The sequence below is a fragment of the Erinaceus europaeus genome, chromosome 20, assembly GCF_950295315.1.
Source record: "Erinaceus europaeus chromosome 20, mEriEur2.1, whole genome shotgun sequence".
Lineage (NCBI taxonomy): Eukaryota > Metazoa > Chordata > Mammalia > Eulipotyphla > Erinaceidae > Erinaceus > Erinaceus europaeus.
The window spans coordinates 9,754,141-9,766,644 of NC_080181.1; positions in this window are offsets into that span (position 1 = coordinate 9,754,141).

Sequence of the window (12,504 nt, forward strand, 5' to 3'; positions counted from 1 at the left end):
CATTGGGACTTTTGCCATCTAAGACTGAATGACTGCTGGACCACTCAAGGTATCTATAGGGTATGCAATATATATGATTTCTTCCTGCCTCTTGTATATGAAGATCTGCATAAGGGAAGAATTGTATTTGGATTTGCTCTGATTTTTCCCCACTCACTGCAACTATGGGAAATTCATCTTCTGTCCCATCTGAAAGCCCCTGGAGCATAAACTCCCTGAGTGAACCACCTATGATGTAGGCCCATGACCAAAAGGAAAATTATTTTCTATTTGAAATACTGTTTGGCCTATGTATATCTTAAAACTTGAGGAAACATGGCCACTGAGTATCTCCTTAAGCAACAACGCTATTTTCTAGTAGGAACTATTCTGCCAAAAGTCTGGGAAGTGGGGATGAATCAGATTGTAAGCTGGTGATTTTTGTGTCAGTCTGCCTGTCTGCATTTGTCCTGTGTATCAGTTTGAATTTAACATTGTAGCTTAGTGAAGTATTTTCAAGAGATACCGCTTTAAGGAGAATCATCGTGGCTCAGAAGTAAAGGAAAAGCTATTTGGAATTGAATGCAACTGAAATCATGAGGTTTCTGTATGCCTGTATCTTTGCACCACTTCCTGCTGTTTTATTTTTACCCCTGGATGGCATTATTACAATAATTGACCCAAAATAAAGATCTTCAAGAAATATGATCTAAGGTAGGTGTGTGTGTGTGTGTGTGTGTGTGTGTGTGTGTGTGTGTGTGTGTGTGTGTGTGTGTGTGTGTATAAAGTAAAATTATTGGAACCAGGTGGTGGCTTACCTGGTTGGGTGCACCTGTTACAGTGCACAGGGACCAAATTTCAAGCCCCTGGTCCCACCTGCAGGGGGAAAGCTTCGTGTGTGGTGAAGCAGTGCTGAAGGTGTCTCTCTGTCTCTTTCCCTCTCTATCACTCCTTCCCTCAGTTTCTGGCGTTATCTGTCCAATAAGTAAATATAAATAAATAAAGATGGTATTAAAAAATTAAAAAACAAAGTAAAATTCTTTCAAAATGTAAGCATTTAAATGGAAACATGCATGTCTTTTTTTTTTTTTTCCTCCAGTGTTGTTGCTGGGCTCGGTGCCTGCACCATGAATCCACTGCTCCTTGAGGCCATTTTTTCCCCTTTTTGTTGCCCTTGTTGTTGTAGCCTCGTTGTGGTTATTATTATTGCATTGTTGATATTTTTCATTGTTGGATATGACAGAGAGAAATGGAGAGAGGAGGGGAAGACAGAGGGGGAGAGAAAGACAGACACCTGCAGACCTGCTTCACCGCCTGTGAAGTGACTCCCCTGCAGGTGGGGAGCCGGGGGCTCGAACCGGGATCCTTACACTGGTCCTTGCGCTTTGCGCCACATGCGCTTAACCCACTGTGCCACCGCCCGACCCCCAACATGCATGTTTTTAAAGTGTTGATATTGGTAGAATGCTTTTTCTACCTGTACTTAGTACTCAGATTGATTAGCAGAATAACTGACATTCCCCCCCCCCAAATAATTATTAACAAAACTCAAGTTTACAGAAATACATTAAATGGGGCCCGGGCAGTGGCACACTTAGTTAAGTGCACATATCACCATGTGCAAGGATCCAGGTCTCAGCCCCCGCTCCCCACCTACAGGGTGGATGCCTCATGAGCAGTGAAGCAGGTCTGCAGGTGTCTTTGTCTCTCCCTCTCTATCTCTCCATCCCCTCTCAATTTCTCTCTGTCCTGTCTGTGCCTGACCCCCTGCAACACAAGAATTTTTTAAAAGTGAAAGTGTAAGGGTGTCGGAGATAGCTCACTCAGTAGATCCCCACTTTACCACGAATGAAGATCTGAGCACCTGGCACTACATGGGAAACTGCATAAATAGTATAGCAGTGCTGTGGTGTCTCTTTCCCTCTGCCCTTCTCATCCTTTCTGCCTCTCTCTATCTGAAATCCAAAAGGGGAAAAAATAAAAACAAGTCCTCCAGGTGGGGGGATTGCACAAACTAAAAACCCTGATGTGAGAGGCCAGTTAAACTTTAATATCAGTAGTATACTTATGTCAAAACCAGTTTGATTTCTATCTTTTGGTAGAAGGAGAAACATACTCTTAAACGTTGGTCAACTTTTAGCAACATTTTGTAAACTATTGAAGTAATGTAAACCTGTGATGCTTCAGTTATCTTTAACCTGAGACCTATGAGTTAGTAATAGGAGTGGAATCCTTCCAACAGTGTGATGGGTTGAGCCCCATCAGGGAAAAGTTACTAATGATCTGATATGTTGAAACCTCTCAAAAACTACTGTCTTCTGCAAAGAAATGTTGAACCTGAATATATGTGAATAATAATGTGGATACCCTAATGCCTTATGAATATCTTCTAGTAAATGAATTCTGGTTCTTATTTCTTTCTTCCTTTCCTTCCTTTCCTTCCTTCCTTCCTTCCTTCCTTCCTTCCTTCCTTCCTTCCTTCCTTTTTTTTTTTTTTTTTGTCTCCAGTGTTATCGCTGGGGCTCAGTGCCTGCACTACAAATCCACTGTTTCTGGAGACCATTTCCCCCCTTTTGTTGCCCTTGTTGTTTATTGTTGTATTGTCATCGTTGTTGGATAGGACAGAGAGAAATTGAGAGGAGAGGAAGAGAGAGAGGAGAGGAAGACAGAGAGGGATAGAGAAAGATAAGACACCTGCAGACCTGCTTCACTGCTTGTGAAGTGACTCCCCCTGTAGGTGGGGAGCGGGGACCTCTAACTGGGATCCTTCTGCAGATACCTGTGCTTCATGCCATGTGCGCTTAACCTGCTGTGCTACTGCCTGCCCCCGAATTCTGGTTATTCTAAAATAATGTATGCCATAAAGCAAAGCAAACTTGCTGACCAGCCGTGTTGTTTGTTTATTTTTGCCTCCAGTCATGGAGGCTCAATGCTGGCACCATGAACCCACTGCTTCTGGTGTTTTGTTTTGTTTCTTTCATTCGACAGGACAGAGAGAACTTGAGAGAGGAGGAGGAGATAGGGGGAGAGAAAGATAGATACCTGCAGACCTGCTTCATCACTCATGAAGTGTCCCCACTGCAGGTGGGGAGCAGGGTCTCAAACCCAGATCCTTGTGTGTATCCTTATGCGTAGTACTATGTGTGCTTAACCGGATGTGCCACTGTCCAGCCCTAGACCAGCCATGTTGTAATAAAAACTTTAGTTTATGGCGATACCACCCTGAACATTCCTTACCTTGTAAGCTAAGAACTTTAATCATGATCATTTTTTTGCCATTTACAGAAGTTACTTCCTCTAAAGTTACATATGCAGAGAAACTTTCACTGGAAAGTTCCCTGGAACACAGGTTTAGAATGGAGCTAAAGATTAGTAACTGTAGAACCTATGGAAAAACGACTTTCAAGGCTAGCAAGACAGCTTGCCTGCATTGCCATGCACACAGACCCACATTCAAGCTTCTAGAAGAAGCTTCAATACAGAGTATACAAAGTCTGGGGGAATACTGTCTGACTGTTAATATGTTATAAACTTTCTTAGATATTAGTTGTCATCTGCTTTAATATATACACAGTGTTTAAAATACCTACCAGAACTCTGATCTTTCAGTCAGTAAGGACTGTTTCTGAGTTCAAGTCCCTCCTGGGCTCAGGTTCTCTGTTTACTTTTTTTTTTTTTGCCTCCAGGATTATTGCTGGGGCTCAGTGCTAGAACTATGAATCCACTGCTCCCAGTGGCCATTTTTTTCCCATTTTATTGGATAGGACAGAGAGAAATTGAGAGGGGAGAGAGAGGTAGAGAGGGAGAGAGAAAGATAGACACCTGCAGACCTGCTTCACCGCTTGTGAAGTGACTTTCCTGGAGGTGGGGAACTGGGAGCTTGAACCAGGATCCTTGAACTTTGTATTTGTGTGCTTAACCTGGTATGCCACCACCTGGCCACCTTCTCTCTCTCTCTCTCTCTAATATTTTATTGGATAGAGACAGAAATTGAGGGAGAAAAAGGATAGAGAGAGAGGGAGAGAGAGAGAAAGACAGCTGCAGCTAGTGAATCTTTCACCCTACAGTGGAGACTGGGGACTTGAACCTGGGTCCCAGTACATGATAATGTGTTCACTTAAGCAGATGTGCCACCACCTGGCCCCCTCAGTTTACTCCTTAATGAAATGTCCCAGGGCCAGGCTGTTGTGTTTTTCAGTCTGCAGTTAATGACACACTGGTGAAGCTTGGAGACTTTGCTTGGAGCTTCACATGGAAGCAGAGGCCATGGTCCCAGCTTAGACCCCATAAAACCATGCAGTGCCTTGGAGTTCCAGATATAAAGGTGGAAACCTGGGGTACTATTGGTAGTAGGGAATCAATTAATTCTTCCACTGTGCACATCTCTTACATTCTCAAACCCTGTGATGCCCCTTGTCCGCAGGGAGCAGTCAGCTGAATCATGACACCCCATTTACCCCCTAGAAATGGAAGGAAAGGTACTGACAGTAGGGAGTTGTCAGTGTGTGTGCATGGCAGACTCCATCTTACTCTCCACATGTGCACTTCTGCTGTCCTCTCACTGCCCTCTGCCCTTTAGCCTTGTCTCCTGGTTCCAAGGAATGGTAAGCAAAGAGCCAGTTTTGCAGACATCTGGTAACAGATATTACGTAATGATATTATCTCAAAGTTTTACAAGGGACATTCATTCCATGTGACAGGACCCCTTCTCCCCCAGTGACCCACTACCTTTTATAAACTCTCGAGTCCCAGTTTGAGAGTAAGATGGCCCTTTGAGACACAAATCTACCATCTTCTCAGGACCACACACACTTAAGTAAGTCTTTTCTTGCCCCAAGCCTTGCCTGTGAGGTAATTGGAGTTCTGAGAAGTGAACAGTTAGCAGTTTTGATTTGGTTACAAGTCCACACAGCAATTATAGTCATGTGTGGGGACATAGTAATTGCTAATCCAATTAAGTCAAAATCCATTTTGAATATTGTGCTTTTTAAAATTTTAAATTATTTACTTTGGTAGGATATAGAGAAATTGAAAGAAGAAGGGGTGATAGAGAGGGAAAGAGGAAGAGGGACACCTGCAGCACTGCTCCATTTTTCATGAAGCCTGCCACCTGCAGGTGGGAACCAGGGGTTTGACCCCAGGTCTTTGCGCATGGTAGCATGCACCCTCAACCAGGTATGCCACTGCCTGCTCCCCAGAGTAGTCTCCTTATAAACAGTCTTTGGATTCCCATTTGATTCTTTCAGTGATTCAATTTTGGGTGGGAGAAGGAGGGTAGTTACAGATTCATCTCCATTAACAATGTGCTCATTATATATGTTATTAGTCATGGGATCAATTTGCCATTGCCAAGAGTAATAAACAGTAACCAAATTCCAGTTGTTCCACACCATGCCATAATTAAGCTCTAAAATTTTGCCAATGTATGAATTCTTCTTCTTCTAGCGTTTGCCCTTCTTCCGTAGCCAGTCAACAGTGTCAGGTTGAGCCTGATGTAAAGTTTCGAGACCTCCTTTGAATCTGGAGAGGTGGCAGTCGTTGACTATGTGGGTCATAGTCTGTCTGTAGCCGCAGGGGCAGTTCAGGTCGTCTCTGGCTCCCCAGCGATGGAACATAGTGGCGCACCGGCCATGGCCTGTTCGATAGCGATTGAGGAGGGCCCAATCATAACGTGCTAGGTCAAAGCCGGGTTGACGCTTGCAGGGGTCTGTGATGAGGTGTTTGTTCTTTACCTCAGCTGACTGCCAACTCTGTTTCCAAGAGTCTGGAACAGAGAAGTTCAGTGTAGGCATAGGGGACCAGATTGGGTGACGAGACGTCAGGCGTTGGACAGGGTGGGCGAAGATATCCGCGTATATTGGCAGGTCCGGTCGAGCGTAGACGTGAGAAATGAGCTTAGATGATGCCGCATCCCGACGAATATCTGGCGGGGCGATGTTGCTAAGAACTGGCAGCCATGGAACCGGGGTGGAACGGATGGTTCCAGAAATTATCCTCAATGAGGAATATAATTTGGAATCGACCAAGTGGACATGGGGGCTACGGAACCATACTGGGGCACAGTATTCTGCAGTGGAATAGCATAATGCCAGAGATGATGATGAATAAGAAATTGTATCTCACTGTTACTTAATTTATATTCCTCTAAGGCCGGGAAGTGGCACACCCATCTAAATGCACATAGTACTATGCAGAAGGACCTGCTCAAGGATCCAGGTTCAAGCCCTGGGCTCCCCACCTGCAGGGGGGACGCTTCATGAGCAGTGAAGCAGGTCTGTAGGTGTCTATCTTTCTCTTTCCCTCTCTATCCCCCTCCCCTCTCAATTTCTCTCTGTTCTGGCAAATAAAATAAAAAATAAAAAAATAAAGGAAAAAGCCAGCAGCAGTGGATTTGTAGTGCCAGCACCGAGCCCCAGCAATAACTATGGTGGCAATTAAAAAGAAAATTTAATTTATATTTCTCTTATCAGGAACATCTTGCTTCCTTACATCTATGAGATATGGATTTTCTTTTCTGCTTATAGTCTCTGCTCTATGTTCTTATCTCCTTAGTGATTTTCAGAAATGTGTGTGTGTGTGTGTTTGAAATATATAGATAAGAATAAGGGACCATACCACCCAGCTCCATTAAATTGTCTTGTCTTCATTTATTGTCTCATTTGATTCAGGTTTTAATAATAGAAATAAAATAAAAAATTAGAAATAAAATGGGGCTGGGTAGTGGCACACTGGTAGACTGCACTCATTATTATGTCCAAGGACTCAAGTTCAAGCCCTTGATCCCCACCTCCAGGAGGGAAGCTTTATAATCAGTACTGCTGGTCTCTCTCTCTCTCTCCTTTTCTCTCTCTATCTTTCCCTGTAACACAAAATAAAGATGGAAAGGAATAGAGGAAAGGGGAGGATAGGGATGGGAAGGGAAGGGAGTGAAGCTAAACAGCAGAGTTATACTGCAGGCACAGAGCCCCAGCTATAACTCTGGTGATAAAAAGAAAAATGCAAAAGCAAAAGAAAAAAAGCAATAAAGCATCACACACACACACACACACACACACACACACATACACACACATACACACACACATACACACACATACACACATACACACACATACACACACATACACACATACACACACATACACACATACACACACATACACACACATACACACACATACACACACACACACACACACACACACACACACACTTGAGCTTCTTCTTGTGGCCTTTTCTCCAGTCCTATCCTTTTTTTTTTTTCTTCCCCCTACAACAAACATTTTCATGGTCTTCATGTTTACCACTCCCGTGCAAAGTTTTTGTACTGAGTAGGAGTTTATCTCTGGATACTAACCCTTTGTTAATTTTATGCATTTTGAATTGCAAATATCTCCTCTCATTCTGTGCTGTGTTTTTCACTTTGCTTATGGTGTTTTTTGATATAGGAAAGTTTTAAATTTTAATGTGATCATATGTATCAAATATTTCTTTTAGGGTTTGTGCCTTTTGTGTTGTATTTTTAAAATTCTTTTTCTATCTTTTCTGTGTTTTTCCTCCACATATGTGTGAGTGTCTTATCACCTTGGTGAAGGTCGATGTTCCCTAGAGGAAAAGCCATGATCTATAGTCTTCTTTCATTCTCCACAGTATCAGTGTCACTAACTCGCCCAACTGGCAGGTCACAGAGCATAACTAGTGGACAGTAGGGACTCTTCTCTGCACACCCCCTCTCTCTGCTGTTCCTTCATCAAAGACCTGTGGCCCTTTCTCTCTTTTCCTTTGTTTCATATTAGCATTTCTTTTTATTCTTTCAGAGGCTTAAAAAATACCAGTTACAACTCTTTGTTCCAGGTTATTGAATGTGATTAAAAGAGGAATCAATTGCCACAGACATGTTGAAAGTCCTTGGATTTCAGCTTAGATTCCTCTGGTCAAGGGGATAATCACTAGAGAAACATATGGTCTTTTTCTCTCTTTTGCCCTACTTCCTGCTGGACCAGCTTGATCCTAAAGCTTGCTCTCCTTTGCTGCCCCATGACATCTTTGTGCATGACACATGTGTCTTACCCTGGTGACATTTAGGCTGGACAATCCTTGGGGTATATGTGTCCGTCCCCAGGCATTGCTGAATGTTAGGTAACTGCCTTTGTCTCTACTCACACGCTAACACGAGAGCATTTATCCTCCATATCCTGAATTGTGATCACTGAAACAATCCCACAAATTGCCAGATGTTCCTGTATACTCTCAAGTGTGTGTGTATGTGTTTTCACATGCATGTGTGAGAGACAGAGAGACATAGGGAAAGGGAGAACCTGTTTCTGGGTCTAAGCCCTAAGTCCAGCCCTGAAAGTATAAAAGGCACTGACTGGCTTAAACTAAACTAGAGATTTCTTTGGGATTGGTTTGGGTTTGGGTCTGTGTTGATGAAGAATAGAAACCAAAAAAAAAAAAAGAGAGACAGGTACTGGGGGAAAGGGGGGGTTGGGTGGTAGCATAGCGGGTTAAATGCACATGGCACAAAGCGCAAGTTCCAGCATAAGGATCCCGCTTGGAGCCCCGGGTTCCCCACCTGCAGGGGGTTGCTTGACAAGCAGTGAAGCAGGTCTGCAGGTGTCTTTCTCTCCTCCTCTCTGTCTTCTCCCTCTCTCTTGGTTTCTCTCTATCTTATCCAACAACAACAGCAATAATAACAACAAGGGCAACTAAAGGGAAAAAATGGCCTCAAGGAGCAGTGGATTTGTAGTGCAAGCACCGAGCCCCAGCAATAACTCTGGAGATAAAAAAAGAAAGGGAAGGTGGAAATTGGACCAATAGTTAAGAAATGGCCACCCCCTGACAGATCTGACCTGAGGCTCACCATGTCAGCAAAGGGCCCATTGCCATACTTCGTCCATACTGATATCGGCCAGCCATCCTCAGCCTGATTCAGCACTAGCTCCTCCACATTTCCCTCTCACCCCTCCTTGTTTAGGTCTGTATGTATTTGTTACAGCAGAACTAGAATAATGATGTGAACAGTTGAGAAGGATGGAAAAGCACTGGCATAGACAGTGAGTCTCTCACTTCTCAGCTACTCAGTAATCATCTCATCTCCCAGTCTGTTTGGGCTGAGTGGAGTAGCAGATGGGGTGGCTCTGGTCACAGACGCTTGATAGCTCCAATTCTGGAGGCTGAGACCTGAGTGCTAGCACAGTTGGGTTCTGGTAAGTATGCTCTTCCTTTCCATAGTGCAGGTGTGGAGAGAGAGAGAGAGAGAGAGAGAGAGAGAGAGAGAGAGAGAGCTCTAGAGAACTCAAGAGAGCTCTCTGGTGTTTCTTACAAGGGGCAGCAATGTCCCCTCATGAGCTCCCTGCCCTCCTGACTTCACACCAACCTCATGCAGGTATCATCATTCTGAGGACTAGGACTGTGATGTATGATTTGGGGCTGGGGGTGGGGGATCCAGTTCCGTGTGTAGTCTTATTATTTGGGATTTGGTTAATTGCATTTCATTTAAAGAATAAATGTGCATTTTTCTTTCTTTTTTTTAAAAAAGGATTTTATTTTTATTTATTTTTGCCTCCAGGGTTATCGCTGGGGCTCAGTGCTATGAATCCACTGCTTCTGAAGGCCATTTTCTCCATTTTGTTGCCCTTGTTGTTATTGTTGTTATTATTGTTGTTATTGCTGTTGTTGGATAGGACAGAGAGAAATAGAGAGAGGAGGGGAAGACAGAGAGGAAGAGAGAAAGATAGACACCTGCAGACCTGCTTCACCGCCTGTGAAGTGACTCCCCTGCAGGTGGGGAGCTGGGGACTCAAACTGGGATCCTTACCCACGTCCTTGCACTTTGTGCCACCTACGCTTAACCTGCTGCGCTCCTGCCCGACTCCCGTGACTCCCCCATTCTAAAGAGGAGTTTGAGCCCCATAGGTAAGTCATTGCCTCCGGGTGACTCAGCCAGGTGAGTCTCCCAGGTAGCTGGCTCCAGCCCCCCCACCTCTCTGCCTTTGCTTTGCTCCACAGGCGCTTAACCCGCTGCGCTACCACCCAGCCCTCTTTTTAAAGTATTTTACTAATTTCCATGAGAGAGGTACAGAGAAAGACCAGAGCACTGTTCAGCTCTGACTTATGGTGGTGCCAGGTGTTTTGCCTGGGGGGCCCTAGAGCCTCAGGCATGAAAGTCTTCTGCGTAACCATTATGCTGTCTCCCCAGCTTGAACTGTGTATTTTTCACATTTGATGAACAGCATCATTGAATTCTCCTACAGGTGATCTCAGAGGAAGGTAAGGGTTTTTAATGTGCAGGTATGGCAGAGATTATCTATTTACCTGTCATAGGTCAGTTTCCCTGAAGTAGGTTTTTGAGGCAGCATTCAAGTGAAAGAAGTATCTCAACTCTCATCATCTACTCTCAGGTTAGAATTTGGAATTTTATAAACGGAAGTGAATCAGTAGGGGAGGAAGGGGTCCTGTCAGATGAATGGTCAGGGCCTGCTGGTATGTCCTTTGAAGAATTTGAGATATCATCAGTAAGTAGTATCTTTTACTCAGATGTTTACATGACTGTCCCCTCACCTTAGTTCAGCATTCTTCAGTTTCAGAAGATAAGGCCAAAGGGCAAGGAAAACATTAAGAAGTCTATGTATGGAAGGCAAGATGAAGCCTAGCGCTGGCTCCTTCACAACCCTGCAGAGTTGTGCAGTCTAGGATGTGGCAGTTCTCTGACACTTAAGACAATTCCTGGAAAAGAAATTTCCTTCAGAGCTGACGAAATAATTCACTTGTATATTGTGCTGCTTTGACCTGTATATGAGCAAGGGTCAAGCCTGGCCCCGCTGCACTGCAGGAGGCTTTGGTGCTCTGGTGTCTTTGCCTCTTGCTCTCTGCCTCTTTGATGTTTGTCTCACTGGGTCTATCTGAAAAATTGTGTGTGTGTGTTTCCCCCAGAAATACCTTGGTTCTGTTATCCTTCAAACAAAATAAAGTATGCTTGCCTAAAGACCAAAGATGCAGTTGGTAGGGAACAATGATCATTGCAGTGCTATTTAAGTAATGAGACTTAAGTCATATGCTTTTTTAAAAAAATTATTAGTGATTTAATATTGATTTACAAAATTACAAGGTAACTCAGGTACAACTCCACACCATTCCCACCACCAGAGCTCTCTATCCCCATTCCCTGCGTTGAAAACTATAGCAGTTCTCACAAGGCATGCACGTATGGGTTAACTATTATTTCTACAACTGTCTGTCTATATTTGTATATATTTGCCCATTTTTTTCCTATGGTACCATCTTCTCTTCCTTTCCAAGTCATACCTACATCTATTTCTACATCCACTGTCCCTCCCAGTTTCCTCTTCTCTCTTCAGGTCCTGATGGAGTTTGAGTTCAGAGCCTGAGTGACAGCCTTTTCAGATTGCTGGGGTCACTGTATACACGGCTGTGGGCACTTCTGCTATCCACATCTGCCTCTACCCTACCCCACTTTTTGAGGTCTGAAGGCAGAGTCGTGAGGTCCCAGAGATGACAAAAAAAAAAAAAAGAAGAAGGAAAGAAGAAGAAGAGCAGGAAGAGGAGGAAGAAGAAGAAAGGAGGGAGGAGAAAGAGGAATAGGAGAAGGAGGAAGTAGCCCGTGCACATGACTCAGGTTTGAGCATGGCCCCCACCGCATTGAGGAAGCTTCGGTGCTATGGTCTCTTTTTCTCAGCCTACATATATGAGAGTCAGATGGTGGCGTACCAAAAGGGAAAAAAAATGGCCCCCTAAAGTGGTGGATTCTTAGTGCTGGCACCAAGCCTAAGTGATAACCCTGGTGGCAATTTAAAAAAAAACAGGCTTTAGACCTCAAAAAGTGAGACAGGATAGGGGCAGCTGTGGGTTGCAGAAGTACCCACAGTCTTGTCTACATCATGCCAGCAATCTGAAAAGCATCCGACTCAAGTCTCGTTACTCGAATGACATTGCACTGATCATTGTTTCCTACCAGCTGCATCTTAGGTGTTTAGACAAACATACTTTCCTCTGTTTGAATGATAAGAGAACCAAGCTTTTTCTGGTAGTTTCCCCAAGTAAATTTAAGAGCTAGGGTACCAAACTCGAAGTCTACTTTTTAGCATGAGAATTTCAGAGGAACACAATGCCTCAGTCTTGATTGGAAGTCTCTGAGACTGGTGACTTCAGGGATAGAATGGTGTTCATTTTGTCTGAGCCCCTGGGGAGAGTATATTGGCAATACTTTATCAAGGTGCTGGGGAAAGTATGTTTTCTACCAGGTGAGCTATCTCCTGGCTCTCTATGAAGCTGTTTGCTAATGAGTATGGTGGCTCCTGAGATTTTAGTTGTAATAGCACCACCATACAGCAGGCGACCACCCCTTGTAACTTCATACATCAGAGACTACTTACTGCCAAGTGCATTTCATTCACAAAATAATTTCACATTCTGAAGTATTGCATTTTGCATGTTCAGTCTCTTCCGAGAGCCTCACAGACATAAATGTCAACTGCAGTAGCTATATTTGTAAGAAGCACTGAG